Source organism: Cardiocondyla obscurior, linkage group LG22, assembly GCF_019399895.1.
Source record: "Cardiocondyla obscurior isolate alpha-2009 linkage group LG22, Cobs3.1, whole genome shotgun sequence".
Classification (NCBI taxonomy): Eukaryota; Metazoa; Arthropoda; class Insecta; order Hymenoptera; family Formicidae; genus Cardiocondyla; species Cardiocondyla obscurior.
In genome coordinates this window covers 337378-361781 of record NC_091885.1, presented here as the reverse complement: position 1 = coordinate 361781, position 24404 = coordinate 337378, and positions in this window count along the sequence as shown.

The window sequence follows — 24404 nt, the reverse complement described above, 5'->3', positions numbered from 1 at the left end:
AGGACGGACCCCTTGCACCGTCCTGGTGCAACAGCAGTATTCACTTTACACAACATTTTAAGCATGATGTCTCGTATATCGTGTTGAGATATACCGACCTGGGTGAGTATACGGCGATACGTAAATAATGGGAGCTAGCTAGGCAAAGCGTCAAAAGCGCGATGCGCGTGAGCGTGAAGCGCCGAGAGGAGCTGAGACGGGGAAAATTTGGCGGAGGCAGCCTCTCAGCTGATCCCGCTCAACCGGCGCTGAGAGGAGAACGCATGAGTGGTCGCTAAGAAAGATACATCCCTTCAGTGCCGGGCGGCAATACAAATAGATCGCGAGCGACAAACATATCTTAAGCTTGTCGATTAACCGATTGAGACCTGCATTATCGTTATTGAATGATAGATACGTTATGCGTAATATTAAGCGCAGATATTCTTTCGAATAAAAGACAGGCAGATGATGCAAACTGGAGGCACACCTCCGATCTGCTTGGGTCGCGCGATCGTAACGGGGCGGAGAGATAGATCGCAAAAGATGAATTATAGCGTATACTTAAGATTCGCACTAATGATAACCGAGCTTAAACACCCGTGCTACTGATATTATAAACATGAGACTTACGTTGATTGCATTTTCGTAATAATTGACAAATAAATAATGTCTTGAGAAAGACAATTTAAAAATTCTGTTTTCTGTCTTGAAAAGACAATTTGAAATACCGTCTTTTTTAAATGTCTTTTTCAAGACAGAAAACGGAATTTTAAATTGTCTTTCTCAAGACAGAAAACAGAATTTTAAATTGTCTTTTCAAGACCGAAAAACAGAATTTTAAATTGTCTTTCTCAAGACATTATTTATTTGTCAAAAAATTATTACGAAAATTAATTACAATCAACGTAAAATTATATATTTATAATATCAGTAGCACGGGTGTTTAATTTCGGTTATCATTAGTCGCGAAATCTTAAAGTATACGCTATAATTCTACCTTTGCGATCTATCTCTATCTCTGCGCGCCCGTATAAACACGATCGCGTAAGCGAGAGATCGGAGGTGCACCTCTAACAGTTTCGCACCGTCCTCCCATGCGTTCTCTGAGATATTATTTTATATTTGTCGAAAAATTATCGCGAAAATAAATTACACGCAACGTAGAATTATATATTTAATAACATTAGTAACACGGGTCTTCACTTGGCTATTATTACGCGAAATGTCTTGAAGTATATGCTAGAATTAATAGCGTACTCTTTGCGATCTATTTCTATCCTTGCGCCCGTATAAACACGAACGTGCGGAGAGAACGAAGGTGCGCCTATAACTTTTTCTTAGCGACCACTCATGCGTTCTCTCTCAAACGCACGGGTTGAGAGCGGGATAGAGCATGAGAACGCCTCCCACCAAATTTTCCCCGTCCTCTCGCTTTCTTCGGCGCTTCACGGCTCACGTACGCGCGTTCGGTGTGGCCTGACGCACACCACGCTAGCTCACGCACGTTAGCTGCCGTCGCCGCAGAGCGTCAGGCCATTATTGCCGGTCAGTGTACACCACGTTACCGGCATCCTCCAGGAATCGCAGCGGCTCGATATAGTTTGTGTTTATTACCACACTTGTTGCGATACGACTTTTGAACGCGGTCTCGATCTCACGCCAATCGTTCGTTAGTCGTTTTGTCACCATCACCGTCGGCAGCACTAATGCTAGCGTACTCACCACTCTGGTGCACGCAACGTTCGTATAAATGTTTCTTGGCACCCAGGAGTCGCGCGATACTCGCCACCGTGGATTGCGCGCACCCGACGGATACGCGCGCTCGCTTAGCGCGGCTACGTTCCTCGAGCTGATTTACTAGCTCGTTACATCTTTCAGCCCAAGTGAAAAATTCTACCAAGGTAGTCACGGTGTTAGCCTGTAACAGGAGTTGACGCTCTTCTTCTTCGAGGAGACTTCGATCCATTTTTATGTTTATCACGTCTCTCGCGCACTCAAAAGTTGAAAGACAACAACAGTAGCAATAAGTACGACAAAGACAACGACATTAACGATAAATACGGCATTAACAATAAATACAACAAAACAACAACATTAGCGATAAATACAACAAAAAACAACGACATAAGCAAGACAACATTAGCGATAAATACAACAAAATAAAAAAAACCTACATTAGCAATTAACGCGAATGTAGAATCGAAGTACATTGCTCGTTCACGCAGTTGTGCACACCGGGCACATATCACACGAGATTATAACAAACGTTGCAGCTTTGCAATTCGAGCACCACATACCGTAGAGACTGTCATAGGATCCTACAACGTGTTTGCGAATCTTGAAGATGGGATCATATAAATCGTATTGCATCGATATCAAACAAGAAGCGCACACGTTGTATCCTCGCTCGTCACCGTAATAAAAATATATAGCGCAAAATTTCGTACGCGGAGTAATCGCGCTTAAATTCTGCAAATTGATCGTTTTCCGCGTAGTATTTTCAACCGTTTCATCGTCGTCGTCGGTGTTGCAAGCACTATCCTCCGACAAGGGATGAATCTCGATTTCTTCATCAATTTCGATTTCTTCATCAACTTCGATTTCTTCGTTGTTCATTTCATACATAGTCGTCGATCGCTCAATCTCTAATGAGATTCACGCATTGTGACAAAAGAGGTATAACGAATGCATTATATCCTACCCCTACTACCAATTAATCATGTGATTTCATTTCTTACCCTCTCTCAAATTATATTGAGTCATTTGCTAATATTCACGGTATTAAAAACTGTTAATAAAAAACCGTTAGTAAAAAACCGTTAGCTTATATCTTTCAGATAAAAAATTCGATTACCCTCGTATAAAATTATTTTACAAACTTTTACTTCTCGGAATTAAAAACGTTGACTTATTTCTTTCCGACAAAAGAAATGTACACCCATCGAATAGCAGGTACCCTCTGTTTTGCAGAGTCTTTGCGTTTTTAGCCGCACAGCTTTTGTTCTCTGCGTAGTCTATTTTATAAATGTAAACATATGCGCACTTGCTTCAACCCTCATTTGAGGGTTGAAGCAAGTGCGCATATGTTTACGAGAGCAAAGTGAGTGAGAACGAGAATGATAATTTTTATCTTTATAAACATGAAAACAATTTGGATCAAGATGAATCCTTCAACTGTCGAGCAGTCAATTCCTTGCAACCACTCATCTGTAATTGATCGTCATCGTTTGTCACCAAAAATTGTAAGTATATTCTTATATATTCTTATATTCTTAAATATTTTTAATATTTTAAAAACCATTTAATACATAAAAAATTATAATTTTATACTTTTTTTAATTTTTTTAATTTCTTTTTTCAGATGATTTCCAACATTGACGTAAGACAACTGTCCACTTGGCCGATTGAGGTACGCGTGGTACGCGTACAATCACCTACAATGTTTTGGGTGAAATTAATCAACGATGAAACAGCTCATAAGGAGATGATGGAACGAATGGCCTTACGCATGAGATTTGCAGCACCTCAACTGATACTGTCACCGAATGAAATAATAATAGGAACTCTCGTTGCCATCCGCGAAGGTTCAAAATGGCAAAGAGGGATCATCGAGTACGTCGGTGCTACTTCGATTACTGTAAATCTTCGCGACTGGGCTCGCACAACTGAAAGAATGCCGCATGAATGTTTACGACTAGAGAGCCAATTTCATGAAATGAAGTGGCAGGCCATACCATGTGTTTTAAATGGAATCTTGCCTCTGCGAGCTCAGGTATGGACGGAGCAGGAGGTTGTGCACGCAAAAATCATCATGGAAAAAACGCAGGGATGGATTTCATACCTCAGAGGCGGACAAACGGAAAACGTGCCTATGATAGATGTATCTACATTATTTATACAAATAGGTATTGCAAAAAAAATTTAAATGGGATAAAACGTCAACTGAATCAATTGCACCGCAAACACAGTGAAAAACAATATCGTTATGTGCTATGTGTAAAAAAAAAAGGGTGTTAAAAAGGACCTTAGGTTCGTTCATATGTATATCCGCTTCTAATCATGAGCGCATTTACGAACACACTTATGGAAGCGGGGGTGGGGATAGAAACGCAGCACATATTTTTTTCTCACTTTTCACTTGTCAGTCGGAGAATGTAAACTACAGATAAAAATTGCTTATATTGTTTATAAATGCTAATGTCGTTTTATTATTATTGCTCCTGTTGTTTTTATATGCTCTTTGTTGTTTTTTAATTTTTTGCTTTTTGTTGTTTTTTTTGCTCTTTATTGTTTTTTTTTTGTGCTCTTGTTGTTTTTTGTGCTCCTGTTGTTTTTTTCCAAAGCTCCTGTTGTTTTTTCCAAATTGTTTACCATCATGAGTTGTCGGGATTACTTAATCCGGGTATGTTCGAGAGCGGAATGTAAAATGCATCATGAAATCCGGCGGTGCACAAAGACATCGTGCTTAGCCGGTCGGTCGTGCAAATTCGTCCACCTCACACAAGATGAGGTGGATGATATTAACAACCTTGTGCGGCCGATGACGATAAGGATATATCGCGAAGTGAAACGCGTTGCATTTTTATTACGAGAAACGTACCCGAAGGAAGCACAACCGCATACCTGTACGAAACTATTAATCGGAGAATGTATGTGGGACTGCACCTCATGCAAAAATAACAATTTTCAAAGTAAGTTTTTTTTCTATTTTTAAAAATAATTTTTTTTATTTTTTAAAAAACTATTTTTTTATAAATTTTGTTTATTTAAAAAAAAAAAATTATTTTATAATTTTATAATTTTTTCATTTACAGAAGATCAAATACCTAGATGTAATTTTTGTATGGTGCCGCATGTTACGGCAATACAGGGCCTACTGTGTGGACATACATATTGCACACTGTGCATAAATGAACTGCCGTTCAATTTGTTCGGTCCTGTACCGGCATATCGCTGCACAGTGTGCAAAGAGTTTAAGCTAAGAATAAATTTATGTAAGTACATACTTTTTTTATTTTTTATTTTAAATATCTTTTAATAAAAACATTGTTTCAGATCTACGATTAAAAAAAAAAAACGTCAATTAGTTGTAAGTTTTAGTTGTAAGTTTTAGTTGTAAGTTTTAATTGTACGTTTTTAGTTTTTAATTTTTATGAACATTTTTTAGTTTTAACTAACTTCTTTTAGTTTTTAATTATATATGTAAATTTTTTTTTTTGGTAATTTTATATGTAAAATATTTTTAGTTTGTAAGTTTTAGTTAATTTTATGTTTTTAATTATAAGTTTAGTTTTTTATTTATATATATATATATATATGTACATGGAGACTTTCGTTTCCGATAGCAGAGCGAACGGTTGTGTGTCTGAGCGAGTGCATGTAGAAAAAAGTTTTGGGGGAGTAAAATAGTTTTTCAGAGGTAAAGGGTTGGTTTGAGGGAAAGAGGGAAGGGTTTTTAAGGAGGGCAAGTGAGGGGAAAGAGCAAAGGTAAGAATAAAGGGAAAAATCGGGAAGCAAAGAAAGGAGTTCATTTTGAGGTTAGGTTGGCGGTGACGGGAAAACCGTGGGTAAAGACAAAGGAAAAGAGGCAAAGGGGGCAAAGGAGGGAGTTAGAGGTATCAAAGACAAAGGAAAAGAGATAAGGAAAATTGGAAAATGAGCGAACAGGAAAAAGGAATTGTGGAGAGTGGAAGTGAGGAAAGAAAAGAGGAAGAGAAGAGAAAAAAATAAAAAGAAAATGGAAGGCCTGCAAAGGTAGAGAGATGTTAAGAAGAGAAAGGGCCAACAGCAATTTTTAAAGTGGAAGCAAGGAGAGAAAAGGAAGGAAAGACAGGAAGAAAAAAGCGAAATAGAGGGCTTGGAAGGATTTAGGAAAAGTGTGAAAGTGTACAGATCACCGGTGAAAGCAACAGGAGAGGGAGGTGAAGGGGGAATAAGCAAGGAAGGTTTTGAAGAGGTGATAAAGAAAATGAGAAGTGGATTTGCAAGGATTCAAGCGCAGATGGAGGAAGTAAGGGAAATAAAGGTACAAATAAGAAAAGAAATAGAAGAATTGAAGAAAATATGGAAAAAAAAGAAGATAGATTTAGAGAAAAGAATGGACGAGATGGAAAAAAGAATAAGGGAAAAAAAATATGAGGAAGGTAAACTGGAAATACCAGAAGAAATACAGGGAAAGGTTTTGAGTTTAGAAGAAAGAACGAGAATGTTGGAAATGGCAAAAGAAAGAGAAAAGAAAGAATGAAGGAAAAACAATTTAATAATAAGAGGTATAAAGATAAAAAGTGAGGAAAAAAGGCGCTGAAAGAACAAAGGGAGAAATAATAGAAGCAACAGGAGTGAAAGCAAAGATAGAGGATGTAAATAAGATAGAGGAGTAAATAAAGGAGGTTTATGGTATGGTGTGGGTAAAGATGGAAAATTTTAAAGAAAAATTGGAAATATTAAGATGTAAGGGAAAATTAAAGGACAGGACGGAATGGATAGGAGACGATCTGACAGAATACGAAAGGAAAGTGGAATGGTTCATAAAGAGAGAAACGGATAAATTGAAAAGAGAAGGAAAACAGGTAAAAATAGGGTACAAGAAGATATGGGTAAATAAAGAAATGTGAATATGGGATGACCTGAAGGAAGAATTGAGAAAATGGGATGGTGCGAAAGAGTTTGAAAAAGAAGGAAATAAAGGGAAGAAGGTGATAGCAGATAGACTAAATGCAAGTTTTTGAAAAGAGGCGGAAGAAGAGAACGAAATGAGCTGGAAAAAGTGGAGAGAAAAGAGGAGGAAGGAGAAAAAGAAAAGGATGAAGAAAAAAATGGAAAAAGGAAAGATAAAAGGCAAAAAGAAAAAGAAAAGGAGAAAAAGGAGAGAGGAAAGGAAAAGGCGGAGGTAAAAGACAGAAACGTGAGAATAGTTTTTTGGAATGTGGCAGTAGAAAACAAGGATGAAGATTTTTGGAAGAACATGGAGAAATGGGAGGTGATATATATGTGTGAAACTTGGTTGGAAGAAAAAAAATGGAAGGGGTTAAGAAGTAAACTGCCAAAGGGCTATAAATGGATAAATAAGGGGACAGAAAAGAAAAATAAGAAGGGGAGGGCAATGGGGGAAATGGTGATGGGATGGAGGGAGGAATTGGAAGGAGAGGAAGAATTAGAATTTAAAGATAGGAAAGGAATGATAGGAATAAAGATAAAAAGTGGAAAGGTATGGTGGAAAATAGCAGGGGTATATGTAAATGAGGATTTAGAAGACATAACAGAGAACATGAGAAATTGGATGGATGAAAAAGAGGAAGGAACGAGATATCTGATAGGAAGAGACTTTAATGTGAGGACGGGAGAAGAGGGCGGGCTATGGGATGAGGAAAAAGAAGAAGAAGACAAGGAAGAGAAAAAAAGGAAAACAGGATGATTACAGGAAAGAAAATTTTGTAAAGCTCTGGAAGAAGCAGGATGGGGAATAGTTAATGGTTGTACAAGAGGAGATGAAGAGAGTGAATGGACATATGTAGGGGGAAGAGGAAAACAGTGATAGATTATGTGATCAGTAATGTGGAATCAAAAGGAGAAATAGGTAGAAATGAAGGTGGGGAAGAAGTGGACTCAGACCACTTACCTTTAATAGTGACGATAAAGGAGGGAGAAAAAGAGGAGAAGATGTAAATATGGTGGTAAAAAGAGCACTGAGACTCTTTGAGTGAGAAGGAGAGGAAAATGTTCAGGGAAAAATATAAAGAGAAAAGAGAGAAAGAAAACAATACGAAGGAAAATTGGAGAAGTTTTAGTAAGGAACTGGAGAAAACAAAGAAAGTAGTTAAAAAGGAAAAGAGGGAGGGGAAAAACCAAAAGAAAAGATGGTGGAATGAAGATTGTAAAAAGAAAAAAGGTGAAGTAAAAGAAGAAATGTTAAATTGGAGGAAGGGGAAGGGAGTGAGGAGAATTACAAAAAAGAAAAGAGAATATAAAAACTATGTGAGGAGAAAAATTTGCAAGAAAAGGTGAGATGGGAGAAAGAAATAGAAAAGATTAGAACAGAGGGAGAAAAGAAAGTAGTAAACAAGGGAGAAAAAGGAAGGAAGTGGAGGAAAATAAAGATTGAAGAGTGGGATGGATATTTTAAGGAAATGTTAGGAGGAGTGGAATGGAGAGTAAGAGAAGAATTAGGAGGAAAGAGAATAGAAGACAATGAGGAAGATATAAATAGAGAAGAATTTGAAAATGTAATAAGAAAGTTGAAAAAGGAAAAGCTGCAGGAAGTGATGGTTTAGAAAATGAAATATGGAAATGGGGAGGGGCAAGTAAAGAGAAATTATGGGAAACGTGAAAGGGTATGGAGGGGGAGGATGCCGGAGGAATGGAGAGAAGGTGTGATAGTTCCGGTGTTAAAAGAGGAAGGGGAAAAAGTAGAAGAGTATAGAGGGATAACGCTGACACAGACTGCGTACAAAGTGTATGCATCTGTGTTAGCAGAAAGACTAAGAAAGGAAATAGAAGAAAAAGAAATATTACCGCAGAGTCAAGCCGGTTTTAGAAGAGACATGGGGACAGTGGATCAAATATATGTGTTAAATTATTTGCTAAATAAGAAGATAGAAGAAAAGGAAGGTAAAATGGTAATTGTGTTTATAGATATGTGTAACGGTGCACCCGGCGATGCACCGTTCCGGCCACAACAACGGCCGGCCGCCGGACACAACACCGTCCGGCGGGGACCCGGGGCGCGGTGCGCCCCAAACTTTATAATTTTATCTGCGCCGGCACAGTACGGCAACGCGTAGCCGTTCCGCGGCTAAGTCCATCCGCGGACTTAGCCGAGCGTTTCCGAGCGCCGCCGAATCGCGCCGTCGACGTCGAGGCCGTCGTTTCCGAGCGCGCCGCATCCCGGGGCCTCGGCGCCAGGCGTCGGGACACGTCACGCACCCCGCTGAGCCCCGGCAACCCTGCGCCGTCACTTTTTACATATAAAAAGTCGACGCCAGGACTCAGCGGGACCGTCCTGATCCGTTCGCTCTCGAGCGAACATCCGTCCTAGAGCATGAAACCACGGGGTGAAGCGAACTTCGTCTCGGCCAGGAGATCCTGGCGCTCACAATCCTCTCGTTACGAACTCTGACCGAACGCACGACTAGCTCGTGGGGTGGAGCGAACTCCGCCTCCTTCGAGGACTCTCGATCCTAGGTCTGCGGCACGGAAAGACTCGAACGCAGTAAAGATCCCGTCGCACCGTCGTGATCCACGGGGTGGAGAGATCTCCGCCTCGGCCAAGAACTCTTGGCTAAACGACACCAGGCAAGGTGCATCCTGACCACGCGCATCGCGTCCACCGCGGTCCACCAACGCATCGATATTTCCGACCATACAACGAAATCAATTGTATCGCGATCTATAGCACGGCGGGCCCCGCCCGTCACGCGACACCCGCGTCCCGCGTCCCGTCGGTCCGCCCGGCAGGACCGATCGCGAGATCTACGATCCGCGGCGTAAACCGCGCCCACTATTCCACGCCCGCGGCCCGCGTACCACCGGTCCTTCCGTCAGGACCGATCCCAAAATTAACGATACGCGCCGAACACCGCGCCCACGATTTCGCGCCACCCACCGCGCCTCACGTGGTGCATCCGCAACCATCCGCGAATATACGTATAGCGCACGCGTTATATCGATCCGCGATCGAAAGGGCCGACGCGCCCACCGGCACATTGTATCCGCACGCCGTACACATATTCATTTTGTCATATTTTATTGTATACATCTATATATCTATCGGCGTCGCTTGACTAAGCGAGCGTCGTTGTTAAAGAATAAATCGTTTATTGTTAATTAATTCCGTCTCGGTGCATTCTCGACCTCATCTACTCGAATCCTATGATCCGACGAGCGTCCCGGGCTCGCTGGCCCGTTATTCGAGGACCACGCGGACAGGTCGTTTCATATGAAGGCGGCTTTTGACTCTGTAGACAGGAGAAAATTGGTGGAAACAATGAAGAAAAGAGGGGTAAGGGAGGGATTGATAAGAAGGTGTGAAGAAATATTAGAGGAAACGGTGAATAAAGTAAAGGTGAAGGATAAAGAAGGGAAAAGTTTCTGGACGACAAAAGGAGTAAGACAGGGTTGTCCGTTTAGTCCTAGCCTGTTCACGCTCTTGTTGGCAGACATAGATGAAGAATTAGAAAAAGGAGGATGGGGGGGTATAAGAATAAAAGACAGGAGAGTATACTCGCTGGCGTATGCGGATGACATTGCGCTACTGGCAGAAAATGAGGCAGGCATGAAAGGAACGATTAAAAGCATGGAAGAATATGTAAAGGAAAAGGGATTGGAAGTGAATGTAAAGAAAACAAAGATAATGAGGTGTAGAAAGGGGGGAGGAAGATGGAAAAAAAACTAAATGGGTATGGAAAGGGGAAAAAATAGAGGAAGTAAAAAGTTTCAAGTATTTGGGATACACAATTATGAGAAATGGAGAGCAGAAAGAGCATGTAAAGGACAGAGTAAGAAGAGCGGCAAGAATAATGGGGCAGGTGTGGAGTATAGGTAAAAGAAAATTCGGAAAAGACTGGAGTAAAAGAATATGGCTATTTGATAAACTGGTATGGTCGGTTATTAATTACGGCGTGGAAATATGGGGATGGAAGGAAAGAGAAGAGGTGGAGATATTACAGGAAAAATATCTGAGATGGGTGCTGGGAGTAAGAAGATATGTACCAGGATATATGGTGAGAGAAGAACTACAGAGGGATAAATTGAAAGGTAGAGCAGGGATGAGAGCATGGAAATATGAAAAAAGGTTAGAAAAAGGGAAAGAAGGGGTTCTAGCAAAATGGTGCTGGAAAGAAATGAAGGAAAGAGTAAGGGAGGAAAGAAGCAAGGGAAAATGGGAAAAAGAAAGAGAGGAATTTTTTGAAAAATTTGGGTGGTCGGGAAAAGAGGTGGAAGATCTAAGAGAAAGAGGGGAAATAAGGGGGGAATATTTGGTGAAAAAGGATAAAGAATGGCAAAGAGAGGAAAGATGGAAAAAAATAAGAGAGTCAAGATTTAATAAGTATTATAAAAAAGTGAAAGAGGAAGGGATACCAGGATATTTGAAATTGGGATGGAAAGAAGAAAAATGGCAAAGAATGGCAAAATTTAGATTAGGGGAGGAAATGAGAGGAAATAAATATTGGAAGGAAGAGGAGAAAAGAAAATGTAGAATATGTTTGGAGAAGGAAGAAACGTGGGAACATATATGGGAGGAATGTATAGATTGGGGAAACGAGATTAGTTGGGAGGAAATGGTGGAGGAAATTCTGGGAGGGGAAGGAAGGGGGATAGATTGGTTGGAAAATTTGGAAAGAACAAGGGAAAAAAATAGGAGTGATTGAAAGTATGAAAGAAAAAGCGTCGGAAGCGGGGGTCCAAAGATAGAATTTAAGGTAGAATTAAGGCAAAACAATGTAAAGTATGAATGGAGGTGTGATCTCTCTCTCTCTCTCGACGCGTAAGTAATAGAATAGGAAAAAGGCGTAGATATAAGTTTTTACTTTCAGGAAACGGCTGTAAGAAGAAAGAAGATTATAAAAGTAGAAATAGTTTAGAGATAAGAATGAAGTTTGAAGATATATTTTATGAAACTGTAAACAGAAAATTGGGGAAGCGAAAGTCCCGGTGTACCTCTGAGGAGAAAATAAACACTTTATATATATATGTACATAAAAGAAAATAATTTTAGTTTTACAAAAAAATAAATTTTATGTTTTTAAATTATAAGTTTAGTTTTTAATTATATATGTATATGAAAGAAAAAAATAATTTTATTTTACAAAAAAATAAATTTTAATTTTTTATTAATTAAAAATGTATTTATTCTTTAAAAAAACATCATTAAAAAAAGATCATCAAATCTAATTATCGCAAAAAATATTAAACTTATATACTAAAACTTATATACTAAAACGTGGTGGATACATTAACTTATATACTAAAAACGCAATGTTATATTTGAAAAAATTATTTCTGAGATGCGTGGATAATTTATACAATAAAAACTCTTTATTTCGCAAACACTGATATATAACACAGTTATAACATAACGTGAAATAACATAAAAGAATACTGAACTAAATTTAAGGAGGTTGTAACACGTCTGTTCCCGACGACGACTCTTTTTCAAGTGCAGCAGTCCCGATATTCGTTTTATCTTTGGGACAGAAAGGGGCTTCCCGGACCTTTGTCTTAAGAGGTTTATTCCCTTGCTTATCTAATTGACATAAAGTCACGTAGCGTATCCGGTCTACTTAGAATTATTTATTGATTCAATCTTGTTTAAAGTTAAATTTATATTTATTCTTAAAACGCATATATTTTAACACTCCTCCTTAAATTTATACTTTAAAAAAGAAAACGATTATATAATTTTTAACAAATTTCTAAATTTCTTAAACTTGGTACTACCAAGAGATTTAGTGAATATATCTGCCAGGTTATCATCCGTATTTATTTTAATAATATCAATTATTCCCTGACTATAATTTTCATGTATGTAGTGTGAATGTACTTCTATATATTTTGAATTTTTAGTTAAATTTCCATATTTTGCTAATGCAATTGCTCCTGTATTGTCTTCATAAATTTTTACTGGTTTATCTATAATTTCTCCTAAATCTCTTAGTAGATTTATTATAATTTTAATTTCGCTTACAATTTCTGATAACGCAACATATTCGGCGGCTGTGGATGATTTCGTTACACTTCCCTGTTTTCGGGATTTCCAATATATAGTATTGCCATAAAACTTAATTACATACCCAGTTGTGGATTTTCTATCCACTATGTCTCCAGCCCAATCAGCATCAACAAAACATTCAAGAGGTTCATATGTTATACCCTTTTCAAACGTTAGTTTCAGATTTTTTGTTTGGTATAAATATTTTAAAATTCTCAGGGCATATTTAAAGTGTGTTTCTGTATATGAATTTTGAAAGCGACTAAGATAATTAACGCTATAGCTTACATCAGCTCTTGTACCGGTACTTATATACAGTAATGCTCCAATTATATTTCTATATTTAATACTTGTATTTACTGATTGTGCTGGTTCTAACTTTAAGTTTTGTTCCATTGGAGTTTGGAATGTTTTTGAGTTTTCTATATTATATCTTTTTGCAAGTGATTCTATATAATCAGATTGATCTAGTGTCATTTTATTATTATTTAAATCATATATAATATTTATTCCTAAGTACATTTTTATTTTTCCAAGATCTTTTACCATAAATTTTTTAGATAATTCTTCTTTAATTTGATTTATTTTAGTTAAGTTTTTTCCGCAAATTAGTAAATCATCCACAAACGCTATTAAGTATATCTTATCACTATTACAATTTAATATATAAAGACAATAATCATTGTTGCTTTTTTCAAATCCTAGTTTACTTAAGTAATTATTCAAGCACTCATACCATAATCTTGGGCTTTCTTTTAACCCATACAAAGCCTTATTTAGTTTGCATACATTTTCTGTTCCGTCTTCATAACCTTGTGGCTGCTTAATATATACTTCGGATTTGATATTACCATTTAAGAACGCTGTTTCAACATCCATCTGAAATATAGATAATTTATTTTGACAACAATAGCTTAATAGAAGTTTTAATGTTTGTATCTTTGCAACGGGTGAATATATGTCTTCTAAGTTTTCTTCCTGTTCAAATCCTCGAACTACTAGTCTAGCCTTTTTTAAATTATTTGGTTTCTTTGTATATATCCATTTTACACTTAAAATTTTTTTATTTGATGGTGACGAAACTAAATTCCATGTTTTATTTTTCTTTAAACACTCTATTTCTTTATCCATGGCTTGTTTCCAGCCATCTGCTTCCTTTGAGTTTATAGCATCATTATAATTGAGAGGACTGTCCGCACTTACATAATTTACATATACAAAATCTGTCGCAATATTGTCACCATATCTATCTGGTCTTTTCCTATTTCTTGATGATTTCCTTACTTCATTCTGTCTTTTAAAGCTTTGATTTAAATCCATTTCTTCATCGGAACTAATTATAATTGTGTCATTACCTAAATTATTATCTTCTTCTTCGCAAGCAACGTTATTCTCATCATTACTAAATCCAATTAAATTTTCTTCATCTTCTATTATATCTACATGTCTAGCAATTGTTATTTTATTATTTATTAAAACTCTGTATCCTACATTTTCGTATCCTAATAATAGACCAAGGTCTGCTTTACGGTCCCATTTTGAGTTACGCTTTTCTTCCGGTACCCTTACAAAGACTTTACTTCCATATAAACGCAAATTTTTAATGTCTGGTTTTATTCCCGTTAAAATTTCATAAGGTGTTTTTTTAATTTCTGTATTTGACAAGGTTCTATTTTTCAAATATGACGCAGTTCTAACTATTTCAGGCCAAAATTTTTTACTTAAATTTGATTCAGTTAACAAACATCTTGCCATATCCATTATGGTTCTATTATAACGCTCAGCTGTGCCATTTAATTGGTGAACATATGGTGGACACGGCTCTATTATGAATCCTTTATTTCTTGCAAAATTAAATATGTCTTTATTAATATATTCTTTTCCATTGTCACATCTTAATTTTTTTATTTTTTTGCCAGTTAAATTTTCAATATTATTTACATAATCAACAAAACAATCATATACTTGCGATTTAGATTTAATTGTATAAATTCTTGCTGCTTTACTAAAGTCATCGATAAAAGTTAGAAAATATCTTTCTCCATTTATACCTATTGTCTGGTGGGGACCATTTAAATCAGAATGTATGATTTCTAATAAATTTTTGGCTTTTGTTCGTTGATTTTCAAAGGGAAGGTTATGCATTTTATTTTTAATACAGGTAGCGCATTTAAATTGATCAGATTCTAATTTTTCCGGTATTCCATTTACGTATTTATTTTTACACATTTCCTCTAAATATTTAAAATTGACATGTCCTAATATTCTATGTAGTCTTTCTTTTTGTGTGATAGCATTATTTACTTTTGATGTAATGTTTGATTCATTATTTATAAAAACTTTTCAATTTATACAATCCATTGTCTTTATATGCTACGGCAATTAATTTATTTTTTTTATTGTAAATTTTTGTTGTATATCCAGCTGCTATTACTGTAAAATTATTTGTTATTTTTGCTACACTTAGTAAATTTTTGTCCATTTCTTTTACATAATATACATTTGTAATTAATATTGGTACTTTTGATTCATGATTTATAAAGATTGTTTTAATATTTCCTATTTTTGTTGCCTTAATACATCTTCCGTCGCCTATTTTAACGTCTACCGGTTTTTGTAAAGTTACAAATTCATCAAAAAATGTATCATTATTTATAATATGATCGGTACAGCCGCTATCTATCACCCAATTAATTTCTTTTTTGTTGCAAATATTTACTTCCGTATTCATAATTTCTATATTTTTCTTACCTTCGTTTATTTCGGTTTCGAAGACGCTTGATTCGCTGGTATTTGTTTCGCAATTACTGTCTCTATTAAAGTTTCTATTTTGATTATATCTTCTGATGGCTTGCATGATTCTTCTTCCTCTGGGGTTGTTTATCTGACGTGTATTAAAATATCCTCCTCTTCCTCTCGGAAAATATCCTTGAGTGTTGAAATTGTTTCCTCTGTAGTTAAAGCTGCCCCCTTCTTGTGGATACACTTGTTCTGTTGAATTCTGGGTTTTATAACTTCCTTTTGATCCATTTGCACGACAGTTTGCTTTTAAATGTCCGGGTTTACCACACTTATAACACGTTCTTTTTTCTGTATTCTTTTTTTCGCCTTTAAAAGCACTTGATTTTGTCACATTCCTTCCTTGTTCAGTTTTATCGCGTATTTCCCACATCTTGATCTTGTTTTTAACAAATTCACATGTCTGGTCTTGCTCTCTTACAGCATCAATTAAGTCTCCGACATAACTTAACGACTCGGGTAACGTGCGTAGCATATAATTCAATTTTTCCTTTTCTGTTACTGTGGCACCTGATGATTTTAGTTCATTTATTAATTTTTCAAAGTCTGTAAAATATGCACTTAAATCATCATAATCCATTAACTTTATTTTTTCCAGTCTATTTCGCACACAAATTTGTATCGCAGTAGATTCTCTGGAATACATTTCATCAAATTTTTTTAGTATATTGTAAGCCGTTTCTTCATTGCTCACAAATTCAAGTTGTTCATTTGATATGGCGCAATAAATGTAATTCATGGCTTTAAGATTACTTTCAGCCCATGTTGTTGAATTGTCAGACGATAGCATTGGTCTGATTGCCACCTCATCACATTTTTTCAATTTTAAATAAAGTAGTATCCGCTTCTTCCATAAATTGTAATCTTGTCCATTGAACTGTTGAATTTTAATTTCTTCAGCCATTTCTTCGTCTTCTTGTATTCCGATATCAGTGTTTGATTTTTGTTGAATGTCGTTTTTAATTTTAATTATTTTTGTAATAGTTCCTTTTGTTATTTTTTTAATATCGTTCCAATCAACTTCGAAGCCAAGTTGCATTCACTTTTATTGTGGTAAACACCTTTTGATTTTCCAACCACGCTCTGCTACCATGAAAAAATTATTTCTGAGATGCGTGGATAATTTTGTAATAAAAACTCTTTATTTCGCAAACACTGATATATATATATTTAACTTTGGTTTTACACACTCGTTATAAAATAACGTGAAATAACATAAAAGAATACAGAACTGAATTTAAGGAGGTTTCAAAATGTAACACGTCTGTACCCGACGACGACTCTTTTTCAAGTGAGGCAGTCCCGATATTAGTTTTATCTTTGGGACAGAAAGGGGCTTCCCGGACCTTTGTCTTAAGAGGTTTATTCCCTTGCTTATCTAATTGACATAAAGTCACGTAGCGTATCCGGTCTACTTAGAATTATTTATTTGTAAATTGATTCAATCTTATTTAAAGTTAAATTTATAATTATTGTTTAAAGCGCATATATTTTAACAAGAAGAACTACAGAGGGATAAATTGAAAGGTAGAGCAGGGATGAGAGCATGGAAATATGAAAAAAGGTTAGAAGAAGGGAAAGGAGGGGTTCTAGCAAAATGGTGCTGGGAAGAAATGAAGGAAAGAGCAAGGGAGGGAAGAAGCAAGGGAAAATGGGAAAAAGAAAGAGAGGAATTTTTTGAAAAATTTGGGTGGTCGGGAAAAGAGGTGGAAGATCTAAGAGAAAGAGGGAAATAAGGGGGAATATTTGGTGAAAAAGGATAAAGAATGGCAAAGGGAGGAAAGATGGAAAAAAATAAGAGAGTCAAGATTTAATAAGTATTATAAAAAGTGAAAGAGGAAGGGATACCAGGATATTTGAAATTGGGATGGAAAGAAGAAAAATGGCAAAGAATGGCAAAATTTAGATTAGGGGAGGAAATGAGAGGAAATAAATATTGGGAGGAAGAGGAGAAAAGAAAATGTAGAATATGTTTGGAGAAGGAAGAAACGTGGGAACATATATGGGAGGAGTGTACAGATTGGGGAAACGAGATTAGTTGGGAGGAAATGGTGGAGGAAATTCTGGGAGGGGAAGGAAGGGGGATAGATTGGTTGGAAAATTTGGAAAGAACAAGGGAGAAAAATAGGAGTGATTGAAAGTATGAAAGAAAAAGCGTCGGAAGCGGGGGTCCAAAGATAGAATTTAAGGTAGAATTAAGGCAAAACAATGTAAAGTATGAATGGAAGTGTGATCTCTCTCTCTCTCGACGCGTAGGTAATAGAATAGGAAAAAGGCGTAGATATAAGTTTTTACTTTCAGGAAACGGCTGTAAGAAGAAAGAAGATTATAAAAGTAGAAATAGTTTAGAGATAAGAATGAAGTTTGAAAATATATTTTATGAAGCTGTAAACAGAAAATTGGGGAAGCGAAAGTCCCGGTGTACCTCTGAGGAGAAATAAACACCTTATATATATACATTGAATAAATTTTTGAAAGTAAATTACATTAAATACATTGATTAAATTTTTGAAAGTAAATAATTGAATACATTGATTAAATATATCAGAATACGTTGTTTAAATTTTTGATAATTAATTACATAGTATTTATAAAAAAAAGATTAATCGATTCTTATCAAAAATAAATATGTATATGTTTATTAACATGTTAATTAAATACATTATTTATATTATATATATTTTTTATATTAAATATCTTTTTGTATACTATACTACGTTAATTACATGTTAATTTTAAGTAAAATGTAATGTAATCAAATGTAAATAAAATAAAATCATTTATTTTTATACTTTTAATCCGTGTAAGATTTCATTTTATGACATTTTATGACAATTGAAGTTCCATTCCGGCTTTAACTTTACTCTGTGCTGTGACAACTACATTTTCATTTGTAAATCTGAAAAGAAAACTTTATTTTAATAAATATGGCTTATGAATATTTAATGGAGTACTATTACAAAATAGATATACTTAACTTATCTAATAGAATTTTTCGTTTATTTTTGTCACTAGTCAATGGTTGGTCTTTTAAGGAATTTGCTCAACTTCATTCACATTAAATCAAATTGTTAAACCTTGAGATATTTAATTTTGGTGTTTGCTAAATTCACAGCTTTTCTTATTTGCACAATAACCTGAAGTATTTGCAAAAAGAATGCTTGACTAGAAGCTTTACTAACAAGAACAGCCACTGATATTAATTGAAGTTCCATTCCAACTTTATCTTTACTCTGTGCTGTGACAACTACATTTTCATTTATAAATCTGAAAAGTAAACTATGAATATTTAATAAAGTACTATTACAGAATAGATATACTTAACTTATCTAATAGAATTCCTCGTTTATTTTTGTCACTAGTTAATGGTTGGTCTTCCAAAGAATTTCCTTGACTTAATTTACAATAAATCAAATCGTTAATATGTTCACACATCATGTTTATCAATTATTGGATCTTCTTTATAAATCTGAAAAGTAAACTATGAATATTTAATAGAGTACTATTACAGAATAGAAATAGATATACTTAACTTATCTAATAGAATTCCTCGTTTATTTTTGTCACTAGTTAATGGTTGGTCTTCCAAAGAATTTCCTCGACTTAATTTACAATAAATCAAATCGTTAATAAGTATGTTCACACATCATGTTTATCAATTATCGCATCTTCCAGGAATAACTTTAATCCATCTCCTGAATTATTAGTAAATACCTCGTTTTAATACTTGATTGCCATTACTCAAACTTTTGATCTTAATACCGATCGTATGACAACTTACGTTTACTTTATTAGTTTTTTATTTATTACGAGATCATCACTCATCACTCATTACCACTAAACTGACACATCAATAAAGACAGTCGATAAATGAAGCAGAGTCGATAAATCAATCCACACCATCTAGCGGCGCAAAAACGAAAAGGACATTTTCGTCGTTGACGACGTTAAAGATAGAATAAGATTTTACTCTTGCAAGCAAATTTTACATCGCGATATCTTTGTTTGTAGAAAACGTAGCGAAAAAATAAAAATATTTTTATTATATAAATCGACCCTAATCTACACAATGAACCTATGTAGAAAGCGATTGGTTCAGCCATTGTCGAGATCCAAATATGTACGAATTTCTTAAAATGGGTTTCGCGTAAATATAGGCAGGTAGTACGCTGCGCCTATACTTGGCGCGAGGCACTGCTGTGCCTCTTGCTCTATTTGGTTGATAAAAAAATAATTAGATTGACAAAGTAAGTTTCTAGAAAGATGTATAATTTATTTTGTCCAGTACTGTAGATACGCGATTCTCTACGACACATATGCACGTTTTTGCAAAGAATACTACGGTTACGAATATCTCAAACCGAATCTCACGTTACGTCGTTTCTACTTAACGGTCCGTTCGTTATCATCGACTGCTCGCGTCAAAACGAGTCGACAAAAATCGCTACCGTGGACCTGAGATTGGAGTTTGGGTGCAAGAACAACGTAACGGCAAATACCACGGCGTACTGTCTTATCATACACGATCGTTTGGTCCAGTACAGTCCATTAACTAACGTTGTACGTAAGATCACGTAAAAGCGATCTTTGATGTATGTAAAATGACGAATCGATGAACAGTGCATAGTCGCTTTCTTTTTATCATATGCATTACATTGATAGAAAAAGAAAAATTCTCATCGTCATAAAACCGTCAAAATATCAACCGTTTTGTTGGTGCGAGATCGCGAGTCGCATAAAAAAGGATAAAAGCACGCAAACAGATCCTAGATCGACGGATCACTTGTTAAACAGAGGTATGACGTTTCGTGTGACACCCTCGGGAAATACAGTGGTTGATATATCCACGCAAACAGATAAGAAGTCGCAAATCGAACGATTTCAAGAACAACGTCAAAAGCGAGTAACAAATTTTGTCTCGAAACATTAAAAAAAGTAGTGCGATTTGGAAGGAGATTCAAGCGAGTGGTGCCGTCGCCTGTCGCGCTCACTCACGCGTAGTTTCCTTGTCGCTCTTGCGCTAGACAAATTAATTTTTTTCTCAATAACTATTGAGAATTTTGCAAAATAGTATAGGACTTTTTGCTTTGTCTTGGCGAGTTCTACTTTCTCTTACCGGCTTCATACGTATGTTTGGGACACCCTGTATAATTGCCGACAAAGAATAATATTGTCGACAAATACCAAATTTCACCCCACACCACAATTTTTATCGCAAATTTTGTTTATATTAATTTTTATAAACAATAAATTCCGAGAACCTCCGATAACAAGATGATTCCAGGAAAAACTCCCTCTCCGCATGACGTCATTATCCCTTGCTCTAGGTCACATGGACACACTAACACAGAGTGGTCCAGAACCGGCCTATACATTTCTACTGCGGGGCAAAATTTCGTTTTTATCAATATTTAAAAAATATGTTTTGAGACACAATTGTAGTTTACGGCACAATATAGCACAAGCATAACACAAAGTAGCACAACAAAGAGAAATATAAAATTGAAAAAGTGCGGAGTAAATTTCACATACATATTCCTATGTGTGTGAAATTTCTATTGTTCTTATTCTATTGTTAAATCTATAAGTTTTTGTTCGTAGTAGTAGTAGTAATAAATTTAGTGGGTGTGACTGCATGAGTCCCTTTTGGTCACCTAGATCCTTTGGATCCTCTGTGACTCCCTACTGTTTCATCGAGGGTGTATTGTCTTCAGCCCAGCATGATTTGCCAGACTAATCAGACTGTTCACCCTCGCTTCTCTGAGCTGTTTCGGGTCTATAGACATTTTTCCCCAAGACAGGTATCGTTTAATCGCCAGTACTGGACAGTGACACAGAATGTGTATACTGTTCTCGTTTTCTTCCTTGCATAGCCTGCACTTATAATGCTCCGCTATGCTTAGGTTATGCATGCGCCCTGAGGGTTCCGTGTCCTGTTAATAGGCCGATCCCTATTTTTTGTTTTTGTCTGCTCATTGCCAAAAGTTCTTTCGTCCTCTCTAGTTTGGGTTGTTCCATCAGGAGCTTTGCCTGCCGGCATCCCGGTTTGTTTTTCCACGACTCTCGGTGCCTTTTTTCAAGCAGCTCTCTGATTATCCTTTTTCCCATGACAAAAGGGACGTACACGTCCCGCCCTGCAAGTTCCATTAAAGTTCCCTGCTTGGCGAACTCGTCAGCCATCTCATTGCCATGTATGCCCTGATATCCAAGAATCCATACTAGGGTGACTTTATTAGTCTCCCTCAGCTTGCTTAATGCCCTTATGCAGCTCCAGACCGTCATCGAATCTGTGCTTTGCGTTATTAGGGCTTTAATTGCTGCTCTGCTATCTGAGCAGATGTATATTTTTTTGCTGTTGGTTTAATCAGCAATCTGTATTCGCGCGCACTCGGCGATTGCTTTTACCTCGGCTTGAAAGACTGTGGCGTATTCTCCTAGGGGCAGGCTGGATCTATGTTTCCTCGTGGGTCCATAAATTCCTGCCCCATGGCGGTTGTCTTTTCTCGAGCCGTCTGTAAACCATACGTCAGGTCCCAGTCCGTTCAGAAAGTCTGCTTTCCACCACTGTTCCCTGGAAGGTATAATTTCCTCTACGGTTCTCCCTTCCTAGTGTTTTCTGGGGATTCTGTCCTGTTTATACGTGAAAGAAGGGCTGTTCAGAAAGCCGAGCGCCGTATGGCCGATCCCAGCATCCCTCTACTCCCTCTGACAGTGCAGTCTATATGCCGTTTGTCTGGCGTTGTGAATGATTAGCTGGTCCAGAGGGGATATATAGCGCCACTTGTAGCGCTGCCGTGGGTGTCGTTTTTGAGTTCCTACTGCAGTCCTTAGGTAACTTCCTGTAGGCTCTTCAGTAGGTTCTTCGTCTCTTCGCTCTCCCACGGCTTGGTTAATGCCATAAGGCCCCAGGATTTTCCTAGTGCCCTTCTACAGGCCCAAAAAGCCGTGTAGAATTTTTTCTCTTTGTCCTCTAGATGGAGTTTCCAGCTCAGTTTTGTATCTAGTAAAACTCCCAGGTATTTCACTGAGGTTACGAAGTTTAGTTCCTCTCTCTACAGTTTTAAAGGCCTGATGAGTTCCGGTTTGTATTTCCTGGTGAATATTATTGCTGAGGTCTTCTTGGGATTAACCATCAGTCCCTTAGACACCAGTTTTGTGTGATTTTGAGTGCTCTTTCTATGAGCTTCCCAAGGATCAGTAAAAATTTTCCTCTTGCTATTATGGCTATGTCGTCTGCATAGCCATAGGTGAGGACTCCCGCTGCTTCTAGTTTGCTCAGCAGTTCATTTACCACAATGCTCCACAGCAGTGGAGAAAGCACTCCTTCCTGTGGGCATCCTTTTGTGGGTGTTCCTTGGACTGATACTCCGCCATGCTCGACGTTCAGTCTCCTGTTCGCAAGCATACTCTGGGTCCAGTCAATCAGTGCCTCTGATATTCCATGTTTGGTCAGTGCTTCTTGTATCACTTTATATGAGGTGTTGTCAAAAGCTCCCTCAATGTCCAAGAAGACTCCCAATGCGTAGCCCTTGTCCTCCAGCTGTCCCTTTATCCGCCCCACTAGTCGACGCGGTGCCTTGTAACGGTGCACCCAGGAAATGCACCGTCCCGGCCAGAACAACGGCCGGCCGTCGGCAAAACTCTGCTGGCGGGGACCCGGGACGCGGTGCGCCCCAAACTTATATAATCTATACGTTGAATAGGCGATAGCACGCGCTAAGCTATCGTCTCGCGGCTAAGTCCCCGCACGGGCTTAGCCGAATTCCGCCGAACGCCACCGAACGCGCCAACGACGGCGAGGACCACCGTTTCGTGATTACGCCGTAACAAGATCCTCGGCGCCACGGCAGGATCATCCGTAACCCCGCTGAGCCCCGCAAGCCCGGCGCCCTCGTTTTTTTGTATAAAACCGCGATGCCGGAGCTCAGCGGGACCGTCTTCGATCCGCTCGCTTGCGAGCAGCATCTCCGACATCCTAGAGCCGATCCGGGGGTAGAGCGCTCTCTGTCTCCACCAGGTGATCATGGGGTTCGTTCCTAACCTTGTGCTCACGACTTCCAACGCACCGGCACGGTCAGCTCGAGGGGTAGAGCGAACTCTGCCTCCTCCGAGTCATCTCGGACCTCGACCACCGGGCGCGTGGAATCGCCGAACACGAATTAACAGTTCCTATCGCACCGTCGCCGACCACGGGGTAGAGAGATCTCTGTCTCGCTCGAGTGCTCTCGAGTACGCGACACCAAGCCGGTGCTTCACCTCCTGTCTCCGCGAAAACCGCCAAGCGATACCGCGAAAGACCTAAGGGTTTCGGCGAAAATACGCATACATCCGCGATCTATTCCCGCGTCAGCGATACCGCGAAATAGCAAGAGATTTCGGCGAAACACGCGAACACCTGCGATCTATTCCTGCGCCGGCATACCGCATTCGCACGTGCCGCCGAACGGCACGTGGCCGTAGGAACCTTCGCGCGTCGCGGACACGCCGACACCGCGTGCTTCGCTCGCTATTGTCGAACCTCGATAGCCGCTCGCGCGGCCGTTTCACGCTTCGTGTACATATTGTAAATACGCGTTATGTTCTTATTCAGTTAATAAACCTTTGTTTGTACATTTAAAATACGTCTCGCTGCATTTACGGACCCTATCTATTCGAATCCCGGAATACCGACGAGCGCACGGGCGCGTCCCGCATCGAGCCGACGATTCGGTATACGCGAAAGCAGGGTCGTTACAGCCTTTTCTGTCGACCTGCTTTCCCTGTAGGCGTATTGACAGGAGGCCAGCGGATATTGGATCAATGGCTCTCTTTTCAGGTATCCATCAACCAGCCTTTCCAGTGTCTTTAAAACAAAAGAAGTCAAGCTGATGGGTCTGTAATCTTTGGCTATTATATGCCCGTTTCTCCCCGGCTTGGG